The sequence below is a fragment of the Helianthus annuus genome, chromosome 13 (assembly GCF_002127325.2).
Source record: "Helianthus annuus cultivar XRQ/B chromosome 13, HanXRQr2.0-SUNRISE, whole genome shotgun sequence".
NCBI lineage: Eukaryota > Viridiplantae > Streptophyta > Magnoliopsida > Asterales > Asteraceae > Helianthus > Helianthus annuus.
This window is the reverse complement of record NC_035445.2, coordinates 106,002,815-106,011,658: the sequence shown is the minus strand read 5'-3', so window position 1 is coordinate 106,011,658 and position 8,844 is coordinate 106,002,815.

The window sequence follows — 8,844 nt, the reverse complement described above, 5'->3', positions numbered from 1 at the left end:
CAACACATTTACTTATTCTGATTACTGCCTCGGTTTTCTCTAACCAACGCAGTGCCGCAGTTGCCCCTTCATTGCCTGCGAACTCTACGGGTTTACAGGCAAGAAACTCCTTATAAGTGCAACCAGGCGTTGCAGCTTTCCTTTTCTTAGGGAGCGGAGCTTGTCGCGGTTCTTTATCATAATTAACATAATCATTGCCTCCGTTTACGCTATTACTGAAATTATCTTCAGAAATACGTTTGCTAGGAATGATTTGCTGTGGTTCTACGGGATTTTTAACAGCAGTGACAATTGCTGGAATAGCGTTGGCTATCCCCTGAGCAATCATTGTTGGAATAGTATTGGCTATCCCTTGAGCAACGATATTTTATATATCCTGCCTAGTCATATATTGACCCCTTGATTGTTGCTCGGATTGATTATCCTCGTTAACTGGTTCATTATTAGTGTTTTCCATTGGACAACTAATTTTATAGATAAATAATTAGTATATAAGAAATAATCCTATGTTACTTAATTGCACATAATCACGTAAACGAACCCAAATTTGTAAATGTTCTAAGATTTTTATTAGATCATGCTTCTATATATAACTATTTTATTTTCTATTTTACACATGCCAATTTTACTATTACTATTACATAATCGCAATTTCATAAATTCCCGATCCTTTTGTTAAATAATAATCTAGTAACGTTGTTTCCTTGGATCGTATTTCCAGGAGATTTGTTTTCCAATCTCTTGGATCCTATTCCCAAGGTTGAACTGGTGGAGTCTAACTGTATTCTTGTTACTCTTAGGTGGATTTGGTAAAGGTTTCAGTTGGAACTGAGGAAAAAGTTTATAGGGATTGTTCTGTAACTGCATTTCATGAGTCAACCATTCGTCTATTTCGAAAGGTTGCGAGTGTACTGAAAGGTTTGGAATAGCTGGTTCTAAGTTCATTGATAGTTGTGTTTCATTAATAGTCTTAATAATACTATAGTCTGTTATTGTAAAATCTAACTCTTCTTGAGATGGTAACCCCTCAATTTGCCTAGAACTTTCTTCAATTTCCGGTTTCTTAAGCTCGAGAGGTAAAACATTAAATTCTATAGGTTCCTCCATATCTGGTATATATCTATTAAAATCTCTGGAAACTTCTACTCTTACTGGATAGAGATTTAAATTCTGAAGGGTATCAGACAAATCACTCATGCTGTTTTTGCATAATACACACAATTATTATGTCAGAATTTATAACAAATTTTGATAGAAATATGTATTTAACTACCAGAACAATTAGAATTTTAAAGTACCCTAAGTTTTATTTATAAATTTATATATATACTGAATAAGACTTCTAGACTTGTAAAGGCACAAAAATTTTAGTCTAATTTTATTTATTAATTGCTAAACATATAAAATCTGTTCCATACTATATGCAATTAATCAGATAATAAAGCACATAATCACAAAATAGCAATTTAATTAAGTATTTTCTAAATACTTAATAGGCTTAAATCAGTGGCTTGATCAGTGGCTCTGATACCACCTTTTTCTGTCACGGCCCCCGACCCGGTTTGACCCGTTTCGGGAGCCGCGGGACAGAAAATCCCGTGGTATTTATTTTTATAGCGGAAGTCTTAACAGGATCGTTTTAAACTTGAAAATTTTGCCCGAGTATTATTTATTTACATTTAGGATAAACCCCGTAAATATCATAATTTCATTATTTTACAAACATGTTTATTTATTTTATTTGAGCCACCACTTCAAGCTTGATAGTGCTCCGTAGCACGTGTACTTAATTCAGTAGATCACCTGAAACATGTTGTAAAAAGGTTTTGTCAGCGGGGAAATACTGAGTGAATCATTCATTTTGATAAAAATGACACATAGTTATAAATTACAGCATAAGAGCGATTACTATGGCAGTATCTTAATTAATATCTGGTCTTGCCACCCGTGTGACGATGGTCATACCACTATTGGGTCCAGTCACCCAATTAGTGACGTTTTGTCACTGTTAGGTCTTATTAGCCTAACCCATGTTAGGGCTTATTGCCTAACCGTGAGAAATTAGTAATGTGCACAATACCCCACTAACCAGCGGTTAAGATAACCACGACTTAATCCCTGTAATTATAATACTTTGAAAATAATTTGGAGTATTGTAAAACAGTTGGCTCACAAACTGTGAGAAAAGAGTTTATAAAAGAGGAATGACTCACATTGCAGATAAACGAGCAATAGATATAAGCCTACTGATTAGCCTTGATTAAACCTAATTTAACATGATGCACACACACAGGTTAGTAACTAATACAGCAATTACGTCAATTCACGAGATTAAACCTTCACAACGATTAATCAGTGCAATACTCGATAATTCAATCGGATTCACAACGAATAACAGAGCATAGTCCGAATTCGAACAGCACTCAGATATTCAAGTCGAAATCACGATGAACAATCAAAGTACAAGCTCAATTGAGCAGCACCTGGACTATCGTTGGAAAGTTATAATCGATCGGACGTTGAATCGTAATAGCGATCGAGTTATTACCCTGATTGCGGCAGCAATTTGAGACCCGTGTGTGTTAATTGTACTGTTTTTGCTCTAATTTGACGTACACAGTGAGTTTGGACGTCGTTCAAGTGCCCAATTTCAAGTCCCAGACTCCTCTATTTATACATGAAATTTGACACCGTCGCGTAGCGCGAGGGGTACCCCCATGGGCGTCGCGCTACGCGAGTGGTAACCTATGTTCATAGGGTAGCTACGTGTGTAACTAGGCTTGCTGTGTCGACAGTTCCTTCAATTTCGAATTTGACAGATAGTTATGAGGATAATCGTAACTAGGGTTTTGCCCCCCCCCTGAGTTTTAGGGGCCCTGATCCTGATTCTGAAAATTCTGAAAATTTTAGGGTTTGTGTAGAATCACTTGGGTGTCTTAATTAGGGTTTCCTTAATAGCTAATTACCATCCTAATTATGGATTTTAGTGATAGTTGTTACAATTTACTTGTATCGTGCACTATTAAGGATTAGGTGTGTATGCATAGAAGAAACCGTTAAATGTTGTGTGTTGTTCAATTAATTTAAAGAACCAACTCAATTGGGCCGGTGATACATTTGGGCCGCGAACCTGATTAACACACACACACTTCATTCCTTAACCAATTCGGCCCACCCATTTAAGTTGTTTATACCTGGCCCAGTATCTTAGGAATCCAAATGAAAAATAGAACAAAAGCAATATTCAGGTGGGTTCGGCCCACTATGGTTTGATTGACTTATATTAGAGGTTACGTAATGATTTTTTTTAATAACTCACAATATCATCACAATTAACAAACCCTACCCCTCCTTCCTTGAATGGCGACGACACCTCCCTCTTGTTCGTGCGAAGACAGTAGGAAACCCCCCCCCCCCCATCGAAGCAATCTTGCAGTTCAACGACACCAGTTTGTCTAGTCGAGTCCTCAAGGTTAGCATTTAATAAGTTGATGTATGTTACATCCCTTCTGTATGGCCATGTTATATGTAATACATGATGGTTGTATTAAAAGCTGTGCATGACATGATCGATTAATTAATGCCATAGGTTATGGTTTAAGTCTTGGTGGGATATTATGTGTATTTTTGTGATAATGGATAATACTAGTAATCGGTTTGATCAGATAAGTTAGAATAGTTGAAGTATTAATTATGACATATAATTGAAACATGATTCTTTGGCCGAATAGGAGTGGGTCGCACCCAAGAAGAGGAGGTGTGGCACAAAACCAACATAATTGGGTCATGATCTGAGAAATTGTGTGCAGTAGAAATTGATGAATATGATTTAATAATAGCATGATAAATACTTGTTGCAATTAGCATAGTATTTCCTGTTGATGAGATGATAATTAATTGGGGTGGAATGGGGATAAACACGTTAATGGTTATAGATAAATTGCTAGAAAAACAATATGAGAAGTTGTAGTGGAAATAGGGCTGCACATTCACGTAATAAATTTGGGCTAATAAAGTGCAACTTGATTTGGGCTAATTAATCGGAATAAATAACATGTAAGTTCATTTGGGCTTCACCCAATTACCCGGGCCAAACAAGTAACAGACACACCCACAACACCTGGGCCGCACACTGTTACAGGTGTGGGCAGCCGCACAGGCTGTTTGGGCTGGGCTCAAATGGGCCGCACACACACACCCACACCTCATTAAGGGCACGTTGTTCGGGTCGTGCAATCCAAAGACGGATCTTGACATTGATCGTTGCACACTTACGGGTATCAAAGAACGAAATGTGATGCTATTCATATATATGGGCTCATGAGGGGAATATGCGTATGAACTGAGTATGTACAAATAGATTACTTGATGATTATTGGACTGATAAGTTATTGTTATGGTTTGAATTATAAATGTGTTATGGTGTGGTATGTCTAACTGATAAGTAGTAGGAACCAAAGGTGCATTGTATATGTTTTATGGTAATTTTCTCATGTGACAACGTGATCAACTTGGATGCAAACTAATTGTGGTATATATGAACATCATAGGCTTTGATTGACTAAGTGTGATCAAGTATCTAGTCTTACCGAGCAAACCAAAGGTGAGTTCATCTGTCTTGAGCATGCGTCCCGGTGGTTGGGACAGTCTTTGGGTATCCCTGAGGGGGATTGGTTCTGGGTAAATCTGGGAATGTTGGATAATATACTCTTCCTATCACCTTTAAAGTCCCTCCGTGTTGTTTGGTTACCAGGTAGGTAACATGGTATTAGTTAGTAGCGCTACTTAGGTTTGGCAACCTCACCCCGTACCTGGGAGGACGGGTGTTGAACTAATGACCTAGTCATGACCAATGCTTTGATAGGAGCATTGGAGAAAGGGCAAAATAATCAGAAGCCGTCTTGTATTCGGGTTATTATCAACATTGTTTTCATCATTACTTCTGGAATTAACTTCAATGGATTAACTACATACTTGGTAAACAACGTTTTCGTAAAACTATGAACTCACCAGCGTTGTCTGATACACTTGTTGCATGCTCGCAGGTTGTTAGGTTATATGGATTTGGAACTTGCTGTCTGAAGTAGCTGGAGTGGTCATGGGTCGTGCTGATTGGATACGAATAATGGATTTATTGATTTTACACATTTAAACTGAAACAGTCAATTATGTTTTCTTTTATTTGCTTCCGCTGAACATGTTGGTTTCCTTTTAAACTTATTGACAGTACTTTTCAGAATAATTGATGATTTTATTCAACATTATGATTGGTTCAATATGATTAGTGGCTCGTTATTGGTTGGTCACACGCCTGACAGGGACACTCCCTAGGTGGTATTTTGGGGGTGTGACAGTTTGGTATCAGAGCCACTGGTTATAGTGAACTTGGTTTTAAAACGTTTTGATAAAACCAGACTATAACCGAACAGTTCTGAAATCGACCATGACACTCAGCTTCAGATTGCAAGGTTCGTTTTTCTTTTACTTTATGCATTACGTGCCTAGCGTACACCTACTTATGACATTGCATATGGCTACACACTCAACACTATAGTATGATTGATTACATGTAATTATTTGTCTACCTTATGATGCATTGTTAGTATGGCATAACCTCTAGACTTTTGTGGTCTTTACTATCTTGACAACGTTCGTTTTGCTACTCGAATCTAAGGAACCTTTTGACACAAGCTAAGAGGAACTGAGATAAACATGCAAATTACATTATCATTATGGGTGCACACATAATAATAATGTGGGGTGCATGTGAGTCCCAGTGAGGCTTAGCAAGTGTGAAAGGGATTCTGACTCATTAATCGACATAACTGGGGATTCCACAATCTGTTGGGGTTATGGCGATGATTGACTTCTATTCAATCTTGATCCCTATTCTTTCCACCATTCTTGTGGATGCATGTGAATCTTTGTGTAACCTGTGATATTTTTTTATTTGCTTATAACTTCCGTAGCGCTAGTAGAAGTTCTCATAAACCACTCAACGACTAACTGGAACAGTTAAACCCATGCGGTAGTTGATAGGCGCAACTATTAGACCAAAGATGTTCTCGAACACAATGAGCTATCATCACGGGAATCCCTCATTATTTTCTTTTTACTCATGTAAGAAACTTAGTGAAACTAAGATTCTCATCAGAACCTGTTCTCTCGATCTAAACCCTACAAGACTCTTAGTGTAAGCTCTTCGACATCAGCATATCAACGTAGTATGAAGAATCCCTCGTACACTAATACTTTACCCCTTGCACTTAACTATAAAATTCCCTTTGGCCTCATTATACTGCCTTGTGACTTATCGTTAGTCTAACCTGGTTTTCATCCTAACGTATCTAGCTCTGCAAACGGATTTCCATAAGAACAGTTCTATCATTTCAATATTGAACTTTGAAAATGGTGATGTATTGTTATCATCACCATACCATTTTGAACGCATTTGCACACCTTTGTAATGAAACCTCTTGGCGACATATGTGATGTCCCCAGTACACCCGTCTTAGTTCAAACCTTCAAACTTGGTTGCATACATGTTCGATTAATTGCATACTCGATTACTTACATGGATCTTAGTGAATCTATTCTTATTCGCATACGAGCAGCTCGACGACTGTAGAGAACGCTCTGATTTAACCGAAATGCTGCAGACTCAGCCAACTATCACCTTCATAGATAATTCTTCTTGCGCCAACACCTTCAAAGTAACGCTTCCATCGACTGGTACATCACTTTATTTCCATTTATACTTCTTGTTTGCGACCAGCTACATCCTCATCATCGGATTTGCTACTTTACTCATGATTCTAAAACAATTAGATGGAACCGATTGATGATAACCGCGTCTTGGTATATTCTTCGCGTCTTATCTTGTTGTGCTAAAATGAATACCATAGTTCTTGCATAACCCTGTTATATGCTAATCCTCGCTTGGCTAAATCACTCTCTACGAACGTCACTCGAGGAATGAGTCATACTTAAGATCATCAAGTGCAAGAACATAAAATAAAATTTTTACTTACGTAAGGTATGCCAAGGTCAAATTCTTTCTTGTGTGAAAGCACCATACTCATGTATAGCTTCATCGACCTCTTTGTTCCATGCTTATTTCTCTTTGACCGAAGGCTGGTCATCTTCTACAACCAACTACGACCAAAATATCACAATCAATATCAACTGAAAATCTCTTTTCCCTCTGAATGAACGAGTCAAGATGATACCCGTCTGAATTAGGGATTAATGCCTAACTTGAGTTTTCATCCAATCGATTGAATTGCTTGAATCACCTGTTCCAAGAAATTATATTTTCTTTCTCGAATTCTCACATACGATGGCATCACCTTTGATCTTTGATAGGGGTGACTACACCAGTTCTGATCGCCGGTAGCGATACCATATATAAACATATATCTTTTACACTCACTTTATCACATTCACATACTTTGCTTCGAGTAAATCTTGGTGGTGCACCCAACACACGCGATTTTAAGGTTGAGCATTTTAGCCTGTAACAAACTACCTTAACACATTTCCAGTTCGGTTTATTTCGTCGACCCTTCGTTTATGATGTACGACATTCGCCTCAATTCTGGTAAGCTCTAGATATACATTAGATACACTTGCTTCGTGAAGTGTTGGTTACTTAATATACAACATCCATGATAACTAAACACTGCCTTTTTGCAAGTCCCCAAATTCGAAGGCGTATAGCTCACCCAAGTTATATTTAGTGCAACAACCCCCCCCCCCCCCGGTCGCACATGTTAAATGCATCAGGCAATGCCATACAGATGTATGACACACTCGTATTTCAACTTTTGTGAGCATCTCTTGAGCTTAGCATAACTTGTCACAACATTCTTCATTATCAAGCTCCTATTAACTCAACTTGTGTTTCTACTTAAGAGCAAGACATTTTTAGTTTAACACAATTAACACAAACTCTATTACCTCAAACACTCATTTATACATAACACTCACATAACGGTAATTCGGGGAATTACGGAATTACACATGGGTTGTACTCGAACGTTGATGAACAATTGGAACACTATTCCTGAACAAATAAAGAAATATAACTTATGTGAATTTATATGTTATCTGACTTTATATGCTATATGACTTATATATTATTTAGTGAACTTTCGTGAAACCGTATTTAACTACGTGTTTAGTGAATTATTGACAAACTCATAATTGGAGCCTAGAGTATAATATAGCCTAAATTTCGAGGACGAAATTTCCGTAACATGGGGAGGATGTGACACCCGAGCAAAATCCGCAATAATCCTAATTTCCTCACTTCACTCCTCAGTTCTTACTTGTCAAATTTCGGGACGAAATTTCTTTCAAGTTGGGGATGATGTGACAACCCGAATAATTAAGGTTGGCACTACTCAAAATTCCACGAACCGTTAGCGTGTGTCTCCGTGTTCATTTACTTGTATCGTGCACTATTAAGGATTAGGTGTGTATGCATAGAAGAAACCGTTAAATGTTGTGTGTTGTTCAATTAATTTAAAGAACCAACTCAATTGGGCCGGTGATACATTTGGGCCGCGAACCTGATTAACACACACACACTTCATTCCTTAACCAATTCGGCCCACCCATTTAAGTTGTTTATACCTGGCCCAGTATCTTAGGAGTCCAAATGAAAAATAGAACAAAAGCAATATTCAGGTGGGTTCGGCCCACTATGGTTTGATTGACTTATATTAGAGGTTACGTAATGATTTTTTTTTTAATAACTCACAATATCATCACAATTAACAAACCCTACCCCTCCTTCCTTGAATGGCGACGACACCTCCCTCTTGTTCGTGCGAAGACAGT